A 26,321-nucleotide genomic window follows, 5' to 3' on the forward strand; every position below is an offset into this window, starting at 1 on the left:
CAACTGGAGGGTGTGCTAGCCAACGTGAGTACCAGGCATGGTGTAGGTTTCACTGACCTAGACTTGACGCCTGAGGGTCGTAATCATAACAAAGCCTTGCACATCACTATGGAGTGCAAGGGTGCTGTTCTGTCTCACGTGCTGGTAGACACCGGGTCGTCCCTGAATGTCCTGCCGAAGCAGATCTTAAAGAAGATTGATGTTGAGGGAGTTGTGCTCACTCCCAGTGACCTCATTGTGCGCGCATTTGACGGATCCAAACGGTCTGTGTTTGGTGAAGTTACCTTGCCGGTGAAGATAGGTCCGGAAGTTTTTGATGTAATCTTCTATGTGATGGACATTCAGCCCGCCTATAGCTGTTTGTTGGGGCGTCCGTGGATACACGCAGCTGGGGCAGTCTCGTCGACTCTCCACCAAAAACTCAAATATGTCTGGAACGGTCAGATTGTGACCGTATGTGGCGAAGAAGAAATTCTGGTGAGCCACCTATCCTCGTTCAAGTATGTCGAGGTAGATGGCGAGATCCATGAGGCATTGTGCCAGGCATTTGAGACTGTGGCGCTTGAGAGGGTAGCTTGTGCTGAGCAGAGGAAGCCAGGTGCTTCGATTGCGTCCTACAAGCAGGCCAAGGAGGTGGTTGACTCCGGCAAAGCTGAAGGCTGGGGCAAGATGGTTGACTTGCCGATTAAGGAAGACAAATTTGGAATTGGTTTTGAGCCTCTTCAGGCAGAACAGAGTGTGGGTCCGAGCACCTTTACCAGCGCTGGGCTGATGAATCATGGAGATGTCTTTGCTACTGAGGGTGAAGATGTTGACAATGATTGTGATGTAGACGTCTGGGTCCGCCCGTGTGCACCAGGGGAGTCTATCAACAATTGGACGGCTGAAGAAGTGGTCCAAGTTACTCTTCTGACATTTTGCATGAAAACCCTACGTTCTGCCCAAGACGTAGTTGGTTCATTGTAGGGCCTCATCATGTTTTAATGATTATCATAAATAAAGGACGTTTTGCAATCAAATTTTGAGATCTTTGTCTTTCTATTTTTGTTTTCACTTTTTTCAAAATAATAAAATGGCAATGTTTTCGTTTTTTGTGACTTTATTGAAATCTTTTTCTAAAAACAAAACACTAAACATGCAGAAGTGATATTTCGGCATCCACTGTGAACGACTCTGTTACGGCTCAGTATGATTTTGATAATCCCATCTACCAAGCTGAAGAGGAGAGTGAGGAAGACTGTGAACTCCCTGCAGAATTGGTCAGATTGCTGAAGCAAGAGGAAAGGGTCATCCTACCTCATCAGGAGGAGTTGGAGATTGTTAACCTGGGTACTGAGGACGCCAGAAGAGAGATCAAGATTGGGGCTGCTTTAGAGGACTCTGTCAAGAGGAGGCTAATAGAGATGCTAAGAGAATACGTGGAAATATTCGCCTGGACATATCAAGACATGCCTGGGCTGGATACAGACATTGTGATGCATCGGTTACCTCTGAAAGAAGAGTGTCCGTCCGTCAAACAGAAGCTTCGCAGAACTAGTCCTGATATGGCTGTCAAGATCAAGGAAGAGGTTCAGAAGCAGTGGGATGCAGGTTTCCTGGCTGTTACCAGATATCCACCGTGGGTTGCCAACATTGTTCCTTGCCAAAGAAGGATGGCAAAGTCAGGATGTGTGTCGATTACCGAGATTTGAACAGGGCGAGTCCGAAAGATGATTTCTCATTACCTCACATTGATGTATTGGTGGATAATACGGCTCAATCTTCGGTATTCTCTTTCATGGACGGTTTCTCAGGCTATAACCAGATCAAGATGGCGCCAAAGGACATGGAAAAGACGACATTCATTACACCTTGGGGCACGTTCTGCTACAAAGTGATGCCATTCGGGCTGAAGAATGCCGATGCTACCTATCAAAGGGCAATGACGACTCTCTTTCATGACATGATGCACAAAGAAATTGAAGTGTACGTGGATGATATGATTGCGAAGTCGCAGACAGAAGAGGAGCACCTGGTAAATCTGCAGAAGTTGTTTGATAGATTGGTCAAGTTCAAACTGAGGCTGAACCCAAACAAGTGCACGTTTGGGGTGAGATCAGGGAAGCTGTTAGGTTTCATTGTCAGTGAGAAAGGGATTGAGGTCGATCCAGCTAAAGTCAAAGCTATTCAAGAGATGCCTGAACCGAAGACGGAAAAGCAAGTCCGTGGGTTTTTAGGGAGGTTGAACTACATTGCAAGGTTCATATCCCATCTAACTGCCACATGTGAACCAATTTTCAAACTACTCAGAAAGAATCAGGCGATCAAATGGAATGATGATTGTCAGAAAGCTTTTGACAAGATCAAGGAGTATTTACAGAACCCTCCAATCCTGATTCCTCCAGTTCCAGGGAGGCCATTGATAATGTACCTGTCAGTTACCGAGACTTCAATGGGGTGTGTATTGGGGCAGCATGACGAGTCTGGTCGAAAAGAGCATGCCATATACTACCTAAGCAAAAAGTTTACCGACTGTGAAACAAGATATTCACTGCTCGAGAAAACTTGCTGTGCTTTGGCCTGGGCTGCTCGCCGACTAAGGCAGTATATGTTGAACCATACTACTCTGTTGATTTCTAAGATGGATCCAGTAAAGTACATCTTTGAGAAGCCAGCTCTCACCGGACGTGTTGCCCGTTGGCAGATGATCTTAACAGAGTATGACATTCAGTACACGTCCCAGAAGGCCATCAAAGGTAGTATTCTGTCAGACTATCTTGCCGAGCAACCGATTGACGACTACCAGCCTATGATGTTTGAATTCCCTGATGAAGACATCATGTATCTGAAGACGAAAGATTGTGAAGAGCCACCTGTCGAGGAAGGACCGGATCCTGATGACAAGTGGACACTGATGTTTGATGGGGCTGTGAATATGAACGGTAACGGTGTTGGGGCAGTGTTGATCAATCCCAAAGGTGCTCATATACCTTTTTCCGCCAGATTGACTTTCGACGTCACCAACAATGAAGCTGAGTATGAGGCTTGTATCATGGGGATAGAAGAAGCCATTGATCTGAGGGTCAAAACACTTGACATATTTGGAGATTCAGCTCTAGTGATCAATCAGGTCAATGGAGATTGGAATACGAACCAGCCGCATTTGATTCCGTATAGAGATTACACCAGAAGAATACTGACGTTCTTCAAGAAGGTGAAGTTGTATCATGTCCCTCGGGATGAAAATCAAATGGCCGATGCTTTGGCTACTTTATCCTCTATGATAAATGTTCATTGGTGGAATCATGTGCCACATGTTGCGGTGAATCGACTCGAGAGGCCTGCGTATGTGTTTGCAGTCAAGTCTGTGGTTGCGATTGATGAGAAACCGTGGTACTATGACATCAAGAACTTCCTCAAGACTCAAGAGTATCCTGAGGGTGCGTCGAAGAATGATAAGAAGACCCTGAGAAGGCTAGCTGGAAGCTTTTACTTGAATCAGGATGATGTGCTGTACAAAAGGAACTTTGACATGGTCTTGCTCAGATGCGTGGATAGACACGAAGCAGACATGTTAATGCAAGAAGTGCACGAGGGTTCGTTTGGTACCCACGCTGGTGGACATGCAATGTCTAAGAAATTACTGAGAGCCGGATATTACTGGATGACTATGGAATCCGATTGCTTCAAATATGCTCGGAAGTGCCATAAGTGTCAGATTTACGCTGATAAGGTGCATGTACCACCAAGCTCGTTGAATGTCATGAACTCGCCTTGGCCGTTTGCCATGTGGGGCATTGATATGATTGGGAAGATTGAGCCAACTGCTTCGAATGGACATCGCTTCATCTTGGTCGCGATTGATTACTTTACCAAATGGGTAGAAGCAGCTTCCTTTGCCAACGTCACCAAACAAGTGGTTGCCCGATTCATCAAGAAAGAAATCATCTGTCGTTATGGAGTTCCTGAGAGAATCATCACTGACAATGGTTCAAATCTCAACAACAAAATGATGAAAGAACTGTGCAGAGATTTCAAGATTGAACATCACAATTCTTCTCCTTACAGACCGAAGATGAATGGTGTTGTAGAGGCAGCTAACAAGAATATCAAGAAGATTGTGCAAAAGATGGTCGTAACGTACAAGGATTGGCATGAGATGCTGCCTTTCGCTTTGCATGGGTACCGTACCTCTGTACGTACGTCGACCGGGGCAACCCCGTACTCCCTTGTGTATGGTATGGAAGCAGTCCTACCTGTTGAAGTGGAGATCCCTTCTCTGAGGGTATTATTGGATGTCAAGCTGGACGAAGCCGAGTGGGTTCGTACAAGGTTTAATGAGTTAAGCCTCATCGAAGAAAGACGGTTAGCAGCTGTGTGCCATGGGCAGTTATATCAGAGAAGGATGAAGCGAGCCTTTGATCAGAAAGTGCGTCCTCGGACATTTCAAATTGGTGATCTGGTTTTGAAGAGGATCCTTCCTCCCGGTACAGACAACAGGGGCAAGTGGACCCCTAATTACGAAGGTCCATATGTTGTGAAGAAGGTCTTCTCCGGTGGAGCCTTGATGCTTACAACAATGGATGGTGAAGATTTTCCGTCCCCTGTTAACTCAGATGTAGTCAAAAAATACTTCGCATAAATTGACCCACTGGACAAAAAGAATAAAAGAGTCCAGGCAAAAATGGGCATCCTGGCGAACCAAAAAACAGAAAGGAAAGGTTCGGGCAAAAATTAGGGATAAAAATGGAAGAAATTGTACACCCGGTAAGTCGAAAACCCGCAAGGGCGGCTTAGGCAAAAATGGGTATCCCGGTGGATTGAAAACTCGAAAGGGCGATCCAGCCAAAAGAGGGATTAAAGCGAAGACCACAGTCTGAGTTGTCTGTACTTCATCGCGCTTCGTCAGCTGCCATCTCGAAAGATGTGATCGGTCCAGTCAGTCTTCTCAGAAAGCAAGGAATTGGGAGGAAACTGATGATCTATGAGTTATAACAGAGTTGGGAAACAGTGGATGCCGTATTCACATTGCCATTAGGATAGTTTATTTTCCTTTTGTGCGCAATTACCTCTTCCTAGGAATTGCTTCCCAATGAATTTTGCCTTTTCAGGCACATTTTCAATCAATAAAAGTCGTTATTCAGATAAATTGCTCTCTTGTTTTTACTTTTACTGTTTTGTTTGCAAAAAACGTCCGAATTTTTGATAAACATTGCATCTAAAAACATGAAGGCTAAACAATAACGTGCAGAAAGACTAAAACATTTGAAAATCATTTTGAAAGTTGAGGACACTTGAGCGTATCTTGTCCACGTACCCCCTGGGGCATCTGTTGTTCCGTTTTGCAGGTCGTCACCTGTGAACATTCTCCAGCAGTCATTTCCCAGAACGAAGCTTTTCTCCTAGCTATGGATTGGTTAAGTCTTCCCCAGCGAAGCAATCATTTCTCCAGCAGAGTTCATCCTACCAGTGGATTGGACGAGTTTCCATAGCAGGTTGATACCTGCATCCCCAGTTGAGTTGATTCTACTTGTGAATTATGTGGGTCGTCCCCGGCAGAGTAACAGTTATTTCCCAAAGCAGAGTTTATCGCATCTGAGGTCTGTGTGAGACTTATCCTCAGAGCGTTGCCTGGTTTATCTTCCCCAGCGGAGCAGTTATTTCCCCAAGAGGAGTTCTTATGAATCGATTGGGATATCCCCAGTAATTTACTCTTGTCTTTAGCAAGTGGTGTGCTTACTCCCCAGCGAGTTGCCTTGTTTTCCCCTAGTGGAGTTGTATGGATGTTTCCTCGGCAGTTGCCTTGTTTTCCCCCAGCGGAATTGTATTAAAGGTTTCTCAGCACAGTCGTCCTGTGTATTTCCCCAGCGGAATTTTCATCATTTTGCATTTTGCATGTAGTAATCATTGCATCCTCAAAACTGCGTAGCATTTCCATTCTATATGGAGCATTACGCCATAGAAAAATTCAAACATATGCATTCATGTGTTCGAAACCCCATCAGACCGTATCCCCGGCAGAGGCGGATCATTTTTTTATTCAACATCAGCACAGCAAGTCTGCTACAGTGGCTTTGACAGCATTCAGAATTATCCCCACAGAGGTTTATTTCCTCACCCGTTGGTGACAGAAAGTTTGTTTCTCCTCAGCAATTTCCCAGCAAGTGATCAATCGTGCCTTGACATATCTAAGATGTCGTTCCTGTGATACCAGTAAGTGTCATGTCAACACCCGCGTGTGTTCTATTGTTTGGTGTCGGTAAACACCATTGTTTCGGTGTCGGTAAACATCGAGTATTCCAGTCATCGGTAAATGTCTGGTCATTTTTTGGTGTCGGTAAACACCATTGCTTCGGTGTCGGTAAACATCGAGTTTCACCCCAGTCATCGGTAAATGTCTGGTCTTTTTTTGATGTCGGTAAACATCATCTTTCGATGTCGGTAAACATCGAGTCTTTCCCTCAGTCATCGGTAAATGTCTGATAATCCCCAGCTAGAAATCCCCAGTAGAGTCATCTGTAAATGTCCTATCTGGTTTCCGGTTGCGAATATTTGTTTGTCTCTCCCCAATAAATTTTCCCCAGTCATCGGTAAATGTCTGGTCATTTCTTTGGATGTCGGTAAACATCATCTTTCGATGTCGGTAAACATCGAGTCTCATCCCAGTCATCGGTAAATGTCTGGTCATGTGTTATCTTCCTTATTAATAAAATCAAGATCCCCAGAAGTCGTCGGTAAACGTCTTGTCTGTTTCCACTACAAAGATTTTGTTCCTCCCCAAGCGGAGATGCCATCGGTAAATGGCATAGTTTTCTTCGATATCGGTAAATATCGAATTCCCAGTTGCAGCAGCCATCGGTAAATGGCCTTGATATTGGTAAATATCAATTTGCTTTGAAGCCACCATCGGTAAATGGTCTTGCTTCCCTTCTACATCAAATTATTTCCCAGCAGCCATCGGTATATGGTCTTGCTGAAGTTGATATCGGCAAATATCAAAAGTTTTAACCATCGGTAAATGGTTTTGTTTCTCTCAAGTTGTTTTCCCAGCAGCCATCGGTAAATGGTCTTGCTGAAGTTGATATCGGTAAATATCAAGTTTTAACCATCGGTAAATGATTTCGCTTTTCAGAAGTTGTTTTCCCAGCAGCCATCGGTAAATGGTCTTGCTGAAGTTGATATCGGTAAATATCAAGTTTTAACCATCGGTAAATGATTTCGCTTTTCAGAAGTTGTTTTCCCAGCAGCCATCGGTAAATGGTCTTGCTGAAGTTGATATCGGTAAATATCAAGTTTTAACCATCGGTAAATGGTTTCGCTTTTCAGAAATTATTCCCCAGCAGCCATCGGTAAATGGTCTGGCTGAAGTTGATATCGGTAAATATCAAGTTTCCAGTTTTTAACCATCGGTAAAGGGTTTTGTTTTTCTGAAGTTGTCATGCAGTTGTCATCGGTAAATGACGTGGTTCTTTTTGTATTATATCCAGTCGGTGCAAATTTCTACGGTTCTTTGGTATTCAATCCCTGTTTACCCTGAAAGTCTGACAGCCATTGCTATCATCCGTTCGGGTTCCCAGCTGATTGAATAGGGGAAGCTGTAGCACCTCAAATTTGCACCTATCATTGTACATACATTCTCATATTAGGTCATAGCATTAACATGGTCCACTGCATAGCATTGCATTGTCCCTTTTGCCCAAGTGCAAGCCAGTCAAGAGAATTAGGTCAAACTGATCAGGAGATCAGTCAATCAAGCAAGCAAGCACAATTTCCAAGGAGCCAAGGCCATGGGGTTGGTCCAACATGTTCACATGACCTAGGGGTCCTCTTGAAGTGTTTTGGTCAAGGATTGGATGTTCAGAAGTCATCAGTCAATGCACAGTTTGCCAGAAACCCTAAAAAGTCAAACTTGGTCAATTGGGCTTGATTTTTATGGTTTTGATGGTTGGATTTGGTTTGAGAGAGTTTATTCATGTCCAAATAGGCCTCATATAACATGTCAAACATCATCATTGAAGAATTTGAAGCCAAATCAGAAATTTCCAAAAATAGAAACTGGACCTATAATTGAAACTTGCCAAAAATGGAAACTTCTTGATCCCAAACTTACATCATGATACAAGCTTCAAATGAATTTTTTCCCAACATGAAAGTTGAAGATCTTGTTCCCCCATTTCCAAAAAGTCCAAGAACTCTCAATTCCCATGTATGGTTGGCAAGATATGATCAAATCATTTTCAAAAATTCTTGAACTTCAAAAGGCCATATCTCTCAAACCATTTGGCCAAATTTGGTGGGGTTTTTTTTAACAAGTCACATTTGACCTCCTCTTTCCGAAAATGTAACCCTCATGCACCAAAAACTCATGGATCAAAATGGCCTTTTTTGACTTACTTGAATTAATTTTAAGTGAAGTGAAATTTTGACTTTTTGATTTAACCATTTCTAATCCACTTGGCCTTTCAAATATGTTCAGAAATGGTATTTTTGACTTGTTGCAAGCCCAATTTCGTGGCTTTTGCTCATGCACCATCCACTTAGGCCAAATCACTCCAATTAGCAAATTTCATTTTTTAACCAAATTGTGATTAGCATACATTAAGTAAATCATAAACAGACATACATAAGCTTATTTTCTGTCATTTGGAAACCCTAGCAGCCAACATCACAAACAGAAAAACCACTCTTCTCTCAAATCACATTTTTTGGCATTTGGAACTCTTCTTGAAAATTGTCAAAGAACTCGAGCCTGTCTTGCTTGCTCCACCATCCATCACCTTTGTTGAGCTTATTTCAACCTTCATTCACCAACTGTAAAGCTTGCTTACCCGACTGCTACATCAAGCATCACCAATGGCAGTTCAAGATTTGTGCCATCTCATGCTTTGCTGAGCTAGGATTCTCCTCCATACATCTTGTGGAAGCTATTGGAGCAACTATTTCAACAAGACCAAGCCAAATCCTCACGGTTTCACTAACTTCTTCAAAATCAAGTAACATTTCGAACAGCACCATTTGATAAATCTTAATATGTTTTGGAAAGGCCTTTGCATGCTGATTTCATTGGTAGTCTTGTTTTTAAAATTGGTTGAGTATTTTTGAAGATTTGCTGATTTGAAAGTTGTTGTTCATTGATATTTTCACACGATGCTTCCTTAATAGCTTGATTTAGTAGAAATGGATGATGGATTTGTAATGTGTGATGCTTGCTGGTTCGAATGATACTTTCAATTTGTGTTTCTGGGTTCAAATTTTTTTTACGAAATTGGAAGAAGATGAAGCTTGGCACTGTTCATTTGAAACCCTAGAATCTGCAGTTGCCCAGATTTTTTTGTCCTGTTCACGTTGCATGCCACTGTGCTTCCATACTAGCCAATCAGCTTATTTCCCTTGCTGTGCCAAAACGCCGCGTTTGAATAAGTGACCCTCATATTTACAAGTTTGCCATCAGCGTGGCACATGTCTCATTAAATAATGTTGTTTTTTCATTTTTATTTCAATTTGATACATCATCTTGCAAAAATCATAACTTCATCATTTTTAATCCAATTTGAATGGGATTTTCTGCATTTGATTCATCATGATCTCTACTTAATTGTCATATTTTTTCCTGTTTTTTTTTATGAACGGATTTTATTTGGTATTAGGGTTTGTGGCATGTGACTATATTTTGTACCTTTTGCCAAATCATTTGTGAAATAGTGACACTTTATCCTATGGCCCTGAAAATGTTTGTTCACAAACTAGACACATCCATGGTGATTTTGGTATAAAGTTTATGAGTTTCTCATTTCTGGTCTTTGAGTTATGATTTTTTGAAGTAGGGTGTGACAATTTGTGTCACACCATTGATGTGCAACTTGATGATTTTCATAGCCATGCCTATTGACCTCAAAATGCTTTGATTTTTTGCATGAATTCACTTGAGTATGTCTAGTTTACATGTGATTTTTTGTGGATTTGATTATGGCATTTTCCAATTGATTGAGATTTTTGTCCCCTGTTTGGTCTTGTGTTGACTTTTTGTGACACTTGTTCCCATTTCATTTGTGAAATCCTCATACTTTATTAGATGGACATGAAATTTTACATGAGATTACTAGACATCTTAAGGTTTTCCATGGTTTTAGTCCCATTCATTTCTCATTAGCCATCCCTGATTTATGATTTTTTGAAATTGATGCATGTTTGGTTGACTTCTTTGAGCATGTTCAAAATTGCATTGCCTTTCTGATTTTCATTGACTACCTTCTACTTGTCCAAATGAGATGAAATTTGACATGCTTACCATTCTGTGGGTTGTGATTGATCATGATTTATTTGGTGATTTTTTGAAATGTTTGAGATTGATTTTGATTCAAGTCTTGCTGTTGACTTCTATGAGCTTCTAAATGCCATGCTTTGACCTAACTTGTTCATGAAATGATGATGATGATTGATATGAATGTGAAACCAATTGGTATTGTTTCTTGATTGTTTGAATATGATTTTAGATGCTTGACCTTTGCTGTTTTGATCTTTTCATCCCATTTTGACCCTAGGCTTGCCCTAGTGGTCCTCTTACTCACCTTTGAGCTCATGTTTTCAGGTTGACCAACAAATGACCAATGAGACCAATTCTTTTTGATTGAGCTTGCTTGAAAATCATTGATTAACTTGTTTGTTTTGTAGGTGGCTTGGCTCACATGCCTTGAGCCTTGTGCCTTGCACATTCACTTGCTTATGATTAACTGTTGATGTCTGTTTCCTTTTGCTTTGTTTTGAAGTTGCATACTAATGTCTGCTTGACTATTTCAGGTGCTTTTAGTTGCTCAGTTCCTTGTGAACTTTTGCTTTTCTTTGCTTGTATAAGCAATTTGCATTGAGGTATATTTCTAATCTTCATGTAGTCTGGAAGACCTGGCCTGTTACTTGGCCAGGCAACTGTCTGAAGTCCTCCTTAGGAGGCAATGTTTGTGTATGTTTACAATTTGTCCCTGTACATATTCAAAGACCTCCTAAGTGAAGAGGCAATTGGCAGAACCCATGGGATAAGCAATCTATCCCCTGCTAGTCTGTGTGTCACTCACCTTGCTCACACTACCTGTGTTGATGCATAGTGAGTAAAAACCCAAGATCTATAGAGTCTAACTTGTGGAAAGAGTTCCCCCTTTTTGAACTCCCACACCTTCTAATATTCAAATGCTCTCCCTGACCAGGGATAAGAGCAATGAGGCACACCCCTCATTTCCTTTCATCTGCTTCACCTTGGCTCTCAATGTCAAGGTTAAGAGCAACTTTAACCCAATTCCAGTGGTTTGTTTGTTGAGGTTGATATGACCCCTCGACTAAAACCTAACCTTGTTTGAGCCCATTGCTTGCATATAGTGTGTGCTACTTGTGCTTGTGTGTTTGTTTGACTTGCTTCCTGTGCAAGTTAGGGTTAGTTTAGACTTGCTTCCTGTGCAAGTTAGGTTTTGCTTGGCTTGCTTCCTGTGCAAGTTAAGTGTGTGTGTGGCTTGCTTCCTGTGCAAGTCATGTTTAGGATAGGCTGGCTTCCTGTGCCAGTTAGTTAGAAACCTTAACTTAGGGACGCTTTGCATGACAACATCTAGGCTCAAGTCGTAGTCTCCCTAGTGTTGTGTCTCCCTCTGTTATCTGGTTAGGCTAGGTCCTTTGTCCCTGCGTAGGGGAACTACGTCGCCCTGATCCTCATACCAGATGAGGTACGTAGGCAGGAGATGAGCTGATCTCTCCGGGCGCCTTTTTTCTTTTTTGTGTGTGTTGTTTGACAGTTGCTAGGCTCGAGTGCCTGACTCCTTAGCAATTTGTTGTCTGTTTGTTTGAGTGTGTGCCTGACAGTTATAGGCTCGAGTCCCCGACTCCCTATTAACTTGTTGTGTGGTTGTGTGCTTGGAAGCTGATGTAAGACCATCGAGTGGCATTCGGGTTCCAGTGTGTGTGTGTTTTGGGTTCGGATGCTGATGTAAGTCCAGTGATTGGCATTCAGGCTCCACGTTTGCCTTTGTGTGTTTGTTTGTGTGCGTGTCAGCCGAGCTACGAATGCTCTGATTCTCCTTCGTCCCAGGAGATACGTATGCATAGGATGCGATATCCTAGCGAGCATGTGTCGTTTCCCCAGTCCGAACTACTTCGACTCTGATGTCTATGCCTGATAGACTAAGTAGGCCCAGGATGCGATATCCTGCCGAGTCAGTTTCAGTTTTGTTTTCTTGTGTCTCTTTCAGCCAGTGTGTGTGTGTGAGCAGCGTTTTTAGCAACCATTTTCCTACCTATTGTGCGTGGATCCCGTCGAGTACGACGGATGCGTAGGGGTGCTAATACCTTCCCTTCGCATAACCGACTCCCGATCCCATTCTCTTTGGTCGCGAGACCATGTTCCTTCCTAGGTTTACTCTGAGCGTTTCCTTTCCCTCTCTTGGGATAAATAACGCACGGTGGCGGCTCTGTTGTTCTTGTTTTCCCGCCGGTTTTTCGCGTAATGCGACAGATACCGCTCACTATTTATTATGTTAAATACGTGATTTAATATAATTACCAATGTCGCGAAAACCTATAGGGTCTCACACAAAGGACGGATTGATGAGAGATAAAGTAATTAAGGAATACCGTAATGTACGGTGCCCTTAAGTGAATTATAGAACATCGTAAGGTATGGTGTACTTAAGTAGAATATGAAATATGGTAAGGTACCAAGAGCTTAAGTGATTTTGGCATATTATAAGATATGGGCCATATACACTTGAGTGGGCTTTTTAGCTTGCAGCCCACACAAGTGGTTCTATAAATAGAACCCTTGTGTAGAAGCATTGAAACACTTGCAATTTCGTTTCTCTCTCTCTCTAGCACTGAGATTGAAGGAATTCGTTCGTGTGGACTGAGTAGAGGCGTTGTCATCGTTCAACGTTCGTGATCGCCACAAGAAGTAACGATTCTATCACTAATCATGCCCATTCGTAAGATCATTAAAGGAGAAATTTTTAAATTCCGCTGCATTTTGGATCGCCCTTCTCTTTCACATCCCCATGCCACAAGTTATGTAACATTTGGTGATGGAGCAAAGGGTGAAATCAAGGGAATTGGTAAGCTTGATTGCCCTGGAGTTCCTGACCTTGACAATGTCCTACTTGTTAAGGGATTAACTGTTAATCTAGTAAGCATCAGTCAACTATGTGACCAAGGTCTAAATGTAAACTTCACTAGAACTGAATGTCTGATTTCTAATAAGGAAAATGAAGTGATCATGAAAGGAGTTAGGTCTAAAGATAACTGCTACATGTGGAGTTCTCAAGAAACTGGTTACTCTTCAATGTGTACCTTGGCCAAAGAGGAAGAAGTGAAGATGTGGCATCAAAGATTGGGCCATCTGCATCTTAAAGGTAAGAAGAGGATCATATCTGTTGAAGCTGTTAGAGGAATTCCCAACTTGAAGATTGATGAAGGAAAAATTTGTGGAGAATGTCAAATTGGAAAACAGACAAGGATGTCACACCAGAAGCTCAGACATGACACCACTATCAAAGTTTTGGAACTCCTCCATATGTATTTGATGGGACCCATGCAAGTGGAAAGCCTTGGTGGGAAGAAGTATGCATATGTAGTGGTGGATGACTTCTCCAGATACACATGGATCAATTTTATAAGAGAAAAATCTGATGTTTTTGAAGTCTTCAAGGAGCTTTGTCTAAAACTTCAAAGAGAAAAGGAAAGTCCTGTTATTAGAAGTGATCATGGGAAGGAATTTGAGAACAACAAATTTGCTGAATTTTGTTCTTCAGAAGGAATTCATCATGATTTATCATCTCCCATTACTCCCCAGCAAAATGGTGTGGTGGAAAGAAAAAATAGAACTCTTCAAGAATCAGCCAGAGCTATGTTTCATGCTAAGAAACTGCCCTACCATTTTTGGGCTGAAGCCATGAACACAGCCTGCTATGTTCACAACAGAGTGACATTGAAAAAAGGGACTCCTACAACCCTATATGAAGTCTAGAAAGGAAGAAGACCTACAGTCAAATACTTCCATGTATTTGGTAGTAAATGATATATCTTGACTGATCGTGAACAAAGAAGGAAGATGGATACCAAAAGCGATGAGGGGATATTTCTGGGCTACTCAACAAACAGCAGAGCTTACAGAGTCTTTAATTCCAGAACTAATGTATTGATGGAATCCATTAATGTTGTAGTTGATGACTAACAGACTGATGTCACAGACGATGTCAAGACATCTCTGAATGATTCCCCAGCTGACTTCTCAGACAAAACTGAGGAAAGTGAACCTCCTTAAGCTGAACCTGAAGATGACAAAATCAACAAGGGACCCTCCATCAGAGTTCAGAAGGATCATCCCAAAGATCTCATTATAGGAGATCCAAATAAAGGGGTCACTACTAGAGCAAGGGAAGTGATCTCACATGGCTGCTTTGTGTCAAAGATTGAACCTAAGAATGTCAAGGAAGCCTTGACTGATGAGTTCTGGATCAATGCCATGCAGGAAGAGTTAGGTCAATTCAAGAGGAATGAAGTATGGGAACTGGTTCCTAGACTTGAAGGAGTAAATGTCATAGGTACAAAGTGGGTATATAAGAATAAATTTGATGAACAAGGGGTTGTTACTAAAAACAAAGCAAGATTAGTAGCACAAGGATATACTAAAGTTGAAGGAGTGGACTTTGATGAAACATTTTCTCCTGTAGCTCGCCTTGAGTCCATTTGATTATTGCTTGGAATGGCATGTATTCTGAAATTCAAATTGTTCTAAATGGATGTAAAAAGTTCCTTCTTGAATGGCTACTTAAATGAGGAAGTATATGTTGAACAGCCTTAAGGATTCACATATCCAAATCTTCCAAAACATGTGTATAGATTAAAGAAAGCCCTCTATAGGTTGAAGCAAGCTCCTAGGGCTTGGTATGAGAGACTCACAGTGTTCCTCACTAACAATGGATACAGGAAAGGAGGTATTGACAAAACTCTATTTGTGAAGAATGAAGGAGGGAAGCTCATGGTGGCACAAATATATGTAGATGACATTGTGTTTGGTGGGATGTCGGAGATGGTTGAACATTTTGTTAGACAAATGCAGTCTGAGTTTCAGATGAGCCTTGTTGGAGAACTTATCTACTTTCTTGGGCTACAAGTCAAGCAGATGGAAAACTCTATCTTTCTATCTCAAAGCAAGTATGCCAAGAACATTGTTAAGAAGTTTGGCATGGAGAATGCAAGCCATAAAAGGACACCTGCTCCTACACATGTGAAAATCTCCAAAGATGAAAATGGTGTCAGTGTAGATCAAAGTCTATACAGAAGCATGATAGGTAGTCTGCTATATCTCACAGCAAGAAGACCTGACATTGCTTTTGTTGTAGGTGTTTGTGCTAGATATCAAGCTGAACCAAAAGTCAGTCACATAAACCAAGTGAAGAGAATACTGAAATATGTCAATGGCACCAGTGACTATGGGATGTTATATACTCATGGATCTGGATCTATGTTGGCTGGTTACTGTGATGCTGACTGGGCTGGAAGTGTTGATGATAGGAAAAGCACATCAGGAGGATGTTTCTTCTTGGGGAACAATCTGATATCATGGTTTAGCAAGAAACATAACTGTATATCTCTATCCACTACTGAAGTTGAATACATAGCAGCTGGGAGTAGTTGTTCTCAACTGGTTTGGATGAAACAAATGTTGACTGAATACAATGTCACACAAGAAGTCATGACATTATACTGTGACAACCTGAGTGCTATAAATATTCCCAAAAATCCTATTCAGCACAGCAGGACAAAGCACATTGATATTCGTCATCACTTCATTAGAGAACTTGTGGAAGAGAAGATCATAACACTGGAGCATGTCACTACTGAAAAGCAATTAGCTGACATATTCACAAAAGCTTTGGATGCCAATCAATTTGAATGTCTAAGAGGAAAATTGGGGATTTGTATTCATGAGAATCTATAGCAATCAAAGGGGTTTGTGGTTAATATCCTAGAGGATATTTCTGAAATAGCAAGGAGTTATACAAGGTGGTTATAAGAAGAAGATGTTACTTCCTCAGACTGAGTAGTTATGGTTCCCCCTGTTATGAAGACTGTGTGTGCTGGGTTGGTTTGGCTGTTCTGTGTGCTGATATGAACACTAGTCCCCCTGTTGTTTTGACTACTTTGGATGCTGAAGAATTTGTTTTTTTGTTGAGATGTGTGTAATTTGTGGCAGTTCTTACTGATGCCTTTATGTAATATTTGGGCTCTTAATGAGTTCCATGGATTTCTAATTATCTCAGCTATCACAGCTGTGTATAATTATGGTTTGTATCTCCTAACAATTATGTTTTAACATTTTATATGTTATGACATCTGTTGTGACATTCTCTGCTAGGCTGATTGACATTTATTTTGTCTAATTGGTCACCTTTGGTCTATTTTGACTAAAAAGGGGGAGAAGTGTTTATGTGGAGCAATTAAATATGTGGAGTTGTATGGAGATGTATGTGCTGGTGTAGCTGAACAGATGAACAACTATTATTGAAGGAGATGTGTTTGATGTAAGACAAAATGTTGTTCTGTTTACAGATGTTGGAGGAGATGTCTGAAGTGGTGCACAGGTGATGTTGAAGCAGATGTCAGAATGATATTCTGATTGTTACAGGTGCTATTATTACAAGAGATGTTGTTGTCAAAGGAGATGTTTGTGATGTACAGACTTAGGGGGAGTAGAAGTACCCTTGTGCATTTGTGTGTTTTACTAGTTGCTATCTAGTAATTCAGTTTGTTTGCTTTTGCTACTGCTTAAACTGTTGTTATGTTGTTTAACTGCTGATGAGTTTTTTCTTGTGAACAAAAAGGACAGATATAGGTTTTAGCCAAAATTTGCCAAAGGGGGAGTTTGTTGGTTCTAAGTGTTGGCAGCAATTTTGGTAAAACAAAGAGTGTTCACAAGATGTTGCATGTGATGTCTTAACATAAGATATCCTTGTACCTGCTGGAGTTTGAAAACATAATTATGCAGAATTGTTTCAGGATGTCATACACGATGTCATAACATCTGATATTATGTACCTGCTGGAAATTATAAATGGAATTATGCAGGATTGTTCCAGGATGTCAGACCCGATGTCATGACATCCTGTAACATTTATGGTGAATGTTATGTGTTATGTGATTGCGCATTTAATCGCAATCTATGTATGATTGAAGATCTGATTTGCATGCGCATTCAATCATTAATTACAACCTGATTTACTTATTTTCCAAAGAGATCTAACCAGCTGTTATGAGAAGATTTAATTGGAAAATAGTTTTAGGGTTTTCAAGATGTCCAAGCCCAACTGAAAGCTTCTATAAAAAGGGACATGGAAAACCTGATTTGATACACAACCAATACAGAGCGAAATATTGAGAGAGAATAAGGGTTTGTGTCTTGTTTAGTCGTGAGACTTGTAAGCCATTCAATTCATCCATAGATGATTGAATTGGTCTGATTTGTAAGTTGTAATTTGTCACTGTAAGCTTGTAAGCAAGAGTGTGTGTCTACTTGATCGAAGCTGTTAAGCAAGACCAAGTGTGTGTGTACTTGATTGAAACTGCTAAGTAAGATCAAGTGTGTGTTATTGAAAAGTGTTTTCATTTCATAAGGAATTGTTGTTTAAAAGCACCGGTGTGATTGAGAGGGAATGAGTGGGTTCTCATATCTAAGAGTGCTTAGATAGAAATCACACGGGTAGAGATTAGGTGAGAAAGATTGTAACTTGTTGAAGTGTACTGAGAGTCTTTGAACTGATTCTATTTAGTGGATTTCCTTCCTAGCTTGGTAGCCCCCATACGTAGGTGAGTTGCACTGAACTGGGTTAACAATTGCTTGTGTCTCTTGCATTACTATTCTTTATCTTCATCTTGTTTGTGTTACTCAGATATTAGTGTCGTGACATTACCTTCGACATCTCATATCTGATACCAGAATTTTAGGTAGAAAAATGTTTGTTTGTTGGTCGATTTTAGCGAAAGCTACTTTGTGTCAAATCGATGAAAACAATGTTGGACTACCCAAAACAGGTGGAGAAGCATTTCCTTGCATTGTTTTGAAACAAAGTACCTTTCGTTTGAGAAAGGTTTTAAGAGTCAATCGCACGGCGGAGAGAAAAGAAATTGATTGGTTTGATGTGTTTTGAATAATGGCGAGAACTTGAATGAGCGAGATATCCATCTCGAATCCTAGTCTCAGGAGTCCATGGTATCCATCATGTTCCATTTCCATCTTATTTGCAAAAGTGTTTCATAAGGATTAAGTGTTTTGAATTTGATTAAGAAAGGGTTTGAAGAAAACTGCATTGACAATTTTAAATGATGGCGAGAGTTAAGATAGGCGAGGCATCTGTCATACGGTGAACTGACTTTTTGTGTTTTTTAATCGCAATGTCGCGGATAGCAAGAGTCGCCACCGACTTTTCTTTTATCCAATAAGGAAAGGTGGAAAAGAACAGGAAAGACCTCAATAGATTTTGGGTTCGGGAGGTACATTATACAAAGGGAAGGTGTTAGCACCCTTTGTATCCATGGTTATCCATGGGCTCTTAATTACTGGATCACTTATATTTTTGTCTGAAAAGTGTCGGTGAATTGCTTAAAAAATGTTTGAAAGAGAGTTTAACTTTGTAATGATTCTCGTATGAATGTATACAAAGTATTTATCTCATTTGATTTTGAAAATGGTTTAGAAAAATATAACTCGGTAATGATTCTAGTATGAATGTATACCAAGTGGTGATTTTCTAGGATGTTTTGAAAGGTGTGGGGTGTGAAAAATATTTTAGGTTATGATCCAGCAATTGAGAGTTATACCTTCCTAAGGTCGTTATGAACGTTTCCTATCCTTATGAGGGTAAAACTGTCCTTACTATTGAGAAGTAAGTAATTTTACCCTTTGGATGTTTAAGGGTCATCGTAGGGTCATCGATTGGTCATCGAAGGCAACAGTTGTGAGGATACCTTAGCATTCGAAGGGACTATCATCATTTAACCGTAGGCTACACCGAAGGGTCATCGAGGGACGAAATCGTATTTTCGAAGGCAACATCCGAGGGACTATGATTTATTTTAAAGGGACATGATGATTTAATCGAAGGGTCTTTGCTAAGTATATCCCCACATTCGCGGGACATGACCGTTATATCGTAATGTCGTAAGGCAAAAGAGAGGTCCAAGATCACATATTTAAAGGCCATATTTTAAAGTTAAGTAGGTAATTAGGATGAGCCTCCACATTAAAATCAATACATTAAAATTACATTAAAATTAATTATTAAAATTAACACATTAAAATTAATTATTAAAATTAACACATAAAAATTAATTAGGCAATTTAGGGTGAGCCTCCACAATGGTATCCCACACATAAAGTGGAAGACCTAACGGCAATCTTTTCCTGGGCCATATGAACCTTTGCAAAATTCAACAAACGGGTTAGCATACCAAAGCAGGGTGTAATCGAGGAGTTGCACCAAAGCAGTAATAGTATCAGGTAAACAAAGCATGGTTATAATAAAACAGGTCAGAAGGGCAAAGATCAAAACAGAACGAAAAAACAGCGGCATCCATTACAACAATTCAAGGTATCCAGGCATACTTAAGTCTACATACAGAACCTCAAATATATTTATGAATTCAATTAAAATATCACATGGGAATTCGGAACGTAAAGCGGCGATAGTAACGCAAACCTGTTTGCAATTGAATTGTAACCTTGAATTGGCACTCTTAGGGTTGATGCCGGATTGAGTTGAGCGGTGCCGCCGGCTTTTCCTTCAGGGTTTCCTTTAAACAATAAATTAAAACGAAGGAAATAAACTAGATCCTAACGTAAGGTTAGATTCGGTAAAAAGGTGCACAATAGTTTCCGTTGCAGAAACTATTGTGCGAAAAGAATTAACTAAATGCTAAAAAGGAAATGGGAAATTGCAAGGGGAGCAGTGTAGAACTCGTAATAAACAATGACTGAGCTACTGGAAAAGAAACTATGCAAAAGCAAAAACGGCAAAAGGAAAAAAGATGTGGAAAAGCCTCCCCTTCTAGGTTTTCTTCGTGGCTATTTATATATGCTTCAGTAACCCGTTGCCAAAAGGTCTTCAACGTGCGCGTGGATATAGGGCCCAACATTCCTCAAGTCTCTTCAAGTCTCTGAGGCGTTACTGGCGCCCAAAAAGTAGGGGAATGGTGTGACGTTCGTCACACCATGTGTGACGTCCGTCACAGGGATGCGCAAGGCGTGACGCTCGTCACAGCCTCTGTGACGCTCGTCACAGGTGCAATACCTGAGTTCTTGTATTTTGGGCTGGGCCTTGCTATTTGGTTCGTTTTTCCTCCTTTTTGCACCTCTTTTCCTCCAATTCTACTTGTGTTTCCAAATAAGCCACCTGAGACAAATAGGAAGAAAATACCGCGTAATATCCAATAATATAAAGTGACCTGAAATAAATGATGATAAAATTTAATTGAATTAAGCCTTAAAATATGATATAATTTCATGTTATCACTAGGCGAGCGTGTAGCGAACAGGCCAGTTTGGGCCATTTTCATTCGTGAGTTGGGCCTTCGTTCCTTTGAGATCAGTATCATAAAAATGATTCGGAATGCCTTGAAAAGTGTCTTGAAATATTAATGGGCAAATTTTGGGGTATGACAGCATCGACCTCGAATCTTAATCTCAGGAGTGCACGGTATCCACCATGTTCCATTTCCATATTTATTGAAAAGGTGTTAAATAGGAATTAAGTATTTTCGAGTTTTTAATATGAAAATGGCTTAACGTTGGATCAAGCATTTGATGAGCATTGAGAAAGATTTGAATGAGGGTTTGAGAGAAACAAAATAGATGGCTTTAGATGATGGCGAGAGCTAAGATAGGCGAGACATCCATCTCGAACCCTAGCCTCAGAAGTGCGCGGTATCCACCACGTTCCATTTCCATCTTTATTGAAAAGGTCTTTAAATATGAATTAAGTTTTTTGAGTTTTTATTATAAAAATGGCTTGACGTTGGATCAAGCATTTGATGAAGGTTTGAAAGAAATGGAATAGAATGGGAGGAAAAGATGGATTGATTTGTTTATTGAGAAAAATACTCGACGTTGGATCGAGTTTTTATTTTTGATCTTTTGGAAATGGTTTATTTTATTCTTGTGTTAGTGGCTAGCTAAACAGTCATGCAAATAAAGGAATAAAGAATAGTAAAATTATTACACATCAGGGGAGTGGGGGTATACTTTGTCGAATGGGGACTTGAAGTAATGGAATAATTAAATCGGATCAATCAATGAATAAACAATGCATGAGTGTAGGTGCAAGGCAACTGTCTCATTGTAAGAAGGCCCAAGAGTAAGCCATGTGAAGAAAATAAATAACACAACAAGTTATATTTACAAGACACTCAAAAATTAAATTGAAGGAAACAACATCGGGACGGGCACATATGGAAATTGAGGGACACACAAAACCTAAATAATGTGCTCAAAGCCAGTTTGCACATATTGACAACAAACGAAATGTCATACGCGATCAATCATAATGCGGCGAAAATGTTTTTTTGATGTATTGAAATTTTGGCGGTACAACGACATGAAATTGTCGGATCCACATATCTAATTCGATTTAACGCTATGTGCTAAAATCAAAACAGCAACGACACAATGTTAATAGAAAACTTATAAATGTATTTACAACTTCTGGGAGGTGCCAAATGATTGGGCAGGAGATGTATTAGTAAAAGAAAATAGGTCCAACACAAACAAAAAAACAATAAAAAAAACAAATAATAATAATAATACATAAAAAAACATAAAATAAAAAAAGAAATGAAGTTAGAGATAGGGGAGAGTGCGACGGCCTTAGCAACACAACAGTGTACAGTGGCCGGAATAAAAAGGAAAAGAAAATGCGCTTACAAATAATCATGTGACACAAATTAAGTTAACTTTAAACTATATACCACGGATGGTAACACACCTACAGAAACAAATTACCAAATAAAAACAAATAGGTACCACATCTAAACACAAGGTAGAAATCATAAAATTTTCACTTAAACCATAGAATTTTTAACTTGCCACATTGAACATGCTCCTCAGCATCAAAACAAAGAAAACACAGACATAAACCTCTCCCTGTCCCCACACATTCACACATTATTCTTCATCAATAGCAGGAACATAACGCCGGTACAAACCTCCACCGCGAGGCAAGAGAGATTACGCGGCGGCGAACGGACATATACACTAATAAAGACAGCGAACAATAATAATAAAACAAATTGTAAGCCAAAACTTCAGAGAAAATGAAACGAATAGAAATTCTACATTCACACAAACAATAACAAGAAATGAAGCGCAAGGTAAAACGAAAACGGAATATTTACCCAGAAGAAATTTGTCACCGCCTACGTGTTTTGTTCATTGTGATGTTGAGCTATTGTTGCTGACTTTTCTTGTTTGCCAATTGTTGTTACAGATCGGATGAGAGAGTGAGGTTTAAGGTCGGTGTGGCGGTTACCTCAGCTCCGGGTGGAGCAACGAAAGGGTTGCGATGAAGGAGACAATGGCGTAGCGGCTTTGTGGTATGGAGGAGAACGCGAAGGTAGTGGAAAACGGGAAGGAGAGCGTTTGGGTTTGGTGAGGGTTCGCCTTTTCTCCTCCAAGAAAAATAGTTTTTTTCGTTTTTTCTATCTGATTTCTTTTTGCTGGTGAACAGTCTCGCCGCTCAATGAGATGAAAGTTCTCCCTTTTATATTCATCCTGCTAGGGTTTGGAATTGGTCACTGAGATCAAAAGAGTATTGGAATTGGGAGTGCTTGCGATGTCGCCAGTTGTCTACCCCATTTTGATGTTTATTCTGAAAAAGGTAACTTGTACCTTGTACCTTCTTCTGAAAATATTTTGATTCCCTTTTGTTGCTTATGGATTTTTACCGCCGGTAAAAGGCTATTCACTGTTGCGAATTCACTTGAATATAATATGTGTTGTTTGATGCTTCCAAGAAGGAGGTGTGTATAATCTGAAATATGGTTGCAATCTGGGTGCATTGAGGGAGTAGCCATCAGTTATGGAAAATACATGTGCTTCACGGATGTTAAGTCCAATATCAGACACCAAAGCGGATAGCTGACTTAAAAGCTTTGGTTTGTCAACAGCTGACTTCTTAGCTGCTGCAGAAAGCTTGAAAGAACCTTTAACCTTAGCAAGCTTTCCAGAAGAAACATTCTTCTTCAAATTTTGGAGCAATAGCTTCTTGAAGTTTCAAGGAAGTTGTTTCTGTTAGAAGTTGTCCACTGTCCTCCATCCATACCAACCACGAAAAAAGAGTAGCCATCAGGATGATAGCTCTGAACGATGTTCTCGTTGTTTTGGAAGACAATCTCAATGAAAGATCTATAATCAGGTTGAAAAACAGACGTGTCAAGGTAAATGCCACCACCAGTGGGCCTATCAAATATGCTTCCAACACGAAAAACACCAGAAATTTTGAAGTAGTCAGCGAGCTTAAGAGGCGTGTCTGGTGAAATGTAAGACACGCTGCTAATCGCGTATCTTTGCTTGCCATTAACTTGACCAGGAGAACTAGACAGAATGATTATCTTGGTCGTGTTTATAAGACCGTAATGGTAGGATCCTTGTGGATTAGGCCTTGGTCCATTTGCTGTAAGGTTAGTTCTGATTGAGCGGGCCTGGTTCAAAAACCAATCAACTTGGATTGTCGAACCACCAGGAGGTGGGCCTGATATCGGGCCTGTAGAGTTACTATAGCGAAGTACACCAGTAGTGGTGAGGATCTTCGCCGAAAATCTTGTGGAAACCACAATGTAGTAGTCTTGAGAAGGTTGATCAGCAGTTACTAGCACAGAATAGGATTGTCCGACATGAACATCAAGTGAGGAGTATGTAGTTTGAAGAGTGTGTGTCCCTCCAAATTCTACCAAATTCATTTTGTGATTCTGACTTCTGAAGTTAAGGGAATGTTGTAATCCCATATTTGATATCCTAAGCCTGTAAGTCTTTCCTTGTTCGATGTTGAAAGATAATCCATTTGGACCGCGACCATTGATGAGGATTCCATCAGGTATAGGAAGCTTCTTTCCTCTATCAAGATGGGCTTTTAGAGTCGTATGGTTGGACTTGTACCAATCACCGATAAAAAGTACAGTGTAATCACCAGACGGGTCAGGAAAAGGAACTGGAATCCTTGGCCTACTCAGTATCCTAATACCTCCAAAACCACCAGCTGCTTTATGAAATGCAAGTGATGGAAAATAGTAAAAACCTCCAATTTGATCTTTCACTTAAAGTATGTAAGTGAACTTCTTCCCTGGTGGAATTGGACAGGTTGTTCCAAATACACCATCCTCAAATGAATTCCTCCTCTGCTGGATCCCATTCCAAGAGAGGAGAAAGGGTTCATCTAAACTGTTGAAGACATTGGTAATGAAGTTGTCGTTTGTAACAGAATGAATGTCTGGGCCAGGGAATCGTCCATTGACCAATATACCTCTTTGGCGAACTCCAAGTGGGTAAATGTCACCATAAGTAACATTCTAGTTGAAGAATTTATATGGATCTTCAGCTGAAGTAATGTGGAAAACAGAAATAGCAAGAGTTAGGAGAAGTGTTACTGCTATCTCTAAGTTAAGCTTCATTTTTTTGGACTCTTTTGTTGGTGAGAACAGAATCTCTTCCAGCATAATGACACACTGAAAAGGCTTGGTCTCTTTCTCCTTTGAAACAAGATTTGGAATTTAAATGTTGTTTAAGCTTGTTAGCAAATGTCAAATATGTGCCATTTGGAAAAGTGGACTCTTCATCTAACAGGGATAATAACCCCAATGGCCTCTTCTCAAAAAGATTAAGGCAGTCTTGATTGTCTTCAAATTCAACTTTAGCCCAATCAATGCCATCATGAATGTATTCCTCCTGTTCTAACTTAAATAAATGACGATGGAAGTGTTGTTGCAATCTTTCATTTGCATAATTTATGCAGAATTGCTCAAAATGGTTCCTATTGAATGATTCAAAGCCGTATATATCTAGAATATTGATTGATCTGCCAGTACATCTTTTGCCAACAACAAGTGATTTATTTATTTAATCAACCAACCAATCAAACAAGCATGAATACATAAACTTTGCCAAAGCATCTCTTGCATCAATTTCCTGTGATAATGTCAACTTCTGGACGATCTTATCATTACCAACTTTCACGTTGCGAGTTGATAGAGTCAACTTGAGATCTTTTAGGTCACAGCCAATCAATTCGGCGACGTGTGACAAACTCTCATTTTCTACCGCTTGAACATGGCCTTCATTATCAATGACAGTAAATGATATGTTCCCTAGCCATAATACTGTAGCAAGCATAGCAAATATAGTCTCTTGGTCTTCTTTACTGATGTGGACAACATCAAGAGCTTCCATGACTATGCGAAACTCTTCAGCATCTTTAACACTAGTAATTGAATAACAATTACTCAACTTCAAATATTTATAATCTTCTGCATTTTTTAGGTTGAGCTTCTCCCGAAGAGATGGTGGTGCACTAGCGCATAACTGATAAAATATATGATATGACCTTTCCCCTTCATTGCATTGAATAACTCTAGACTTTTCAAGCAAAAATGTTTGAATATTTATTTTGACATTTCTGCTTCTTTGATTGATTTGGTAGGTTGGTGTTGTAGTAGAAATATTCCAATTTGAATTTTGGGTTGCGGCGGCCGGAAGAAGTCATAGACACGTTGGTGCCAAGACTAAGGTCGACCGTGTTGTTATACTGTAGTCAAATTGCTGCAGAATGCTGAATTTTACAAATCCAAATGGTGTTCTGTCTCTGGAGGCTCCTTAATCAGAGATGTGGAGGTGTCTCAAAGTGATCAATTATGATACAAACTTTGTATAAAACTCCACTTTTTCAATAGGTGTCAATGTTAGTGTTTGTAACAAAATAAAATTGCTTAAGGATTTGTAAAGACTTCCCAGTCCTCTATAGTTGAACAAGTTAAGATATCTTAAATGTTTCAATTTTCCAATTGATCTAGAAAACTTGCTTAAAGAACAATCTGACATCTTCAAGACACGCAAGTGTTTGAATTTTGAAATGATTGACAATTCATCCTCATTTAATTCTTCCTCATTGGAAGACAGCAAAATCAAAGTTCGCAACCTGCTTCCATCTAATGAGTCCAACAAATGAATTGTTTTGGGTTCCAATATACATGCATGAGTCTTTGTACACGGCTTTTTGTCTCACTGTCTAAGTAACAACAACCATTGCAAGCTATTTGCATTGCAAGATGATGCA

The 26,321-nt window shown here is 40.1% G+C and overlaps 1 long non-coding RNA gene and 1 pseudogene across 2 annotated transcripts; one reads left to right on the forward strand and one right to left on the reverse strand.

The window, feature by feature from the left end:
- The first annotated feature begins 22,175 nt into the window (after window positions 1-22,175).
- LOC127119043 (uncharacterized) lies at window positions 22,176-25,823 on the forward strand. Of its 2 annotated transcripts, XR_007802566.1 has the most exons (4): window positions 22,176-22,368; window positions 22,485-22,645; window positions 22,725-22,874; window positions 25,689-25,823. It is a non-coding gene; the product is annotated as an uncharacterized LOC127119043 (long non-coding RNA). The 2 variants fall into 2 exon arrangements; XR_007802565.1 differs by having other exon boundaries at window positions 22,485-22,874.
- Window positions 23,193-24,723, reverse strand: LOC127119042 (L-ascorbate oxidase homolog; annotated as a pseudogene).
- Window positions 25,824-26,321: the final 498 nt, after the last annotated feature.

Source organism: Lathyrus oleraceus, chromosome 2 (assembly GCF_024323335.1).
Source record: "Lathyrus oleraceus cultivar Zhongwan6 chromosome 2, CAAS_Psat_ZW6_1.0, whole genome shotgun sequence".
Lineage (NCBI taxonomy): Eukaryota > Viridiplantae > Streptophyta > Magnoliopsida > Fabales > Fabaceae > Lathyrus > Lathyrus oleraceus.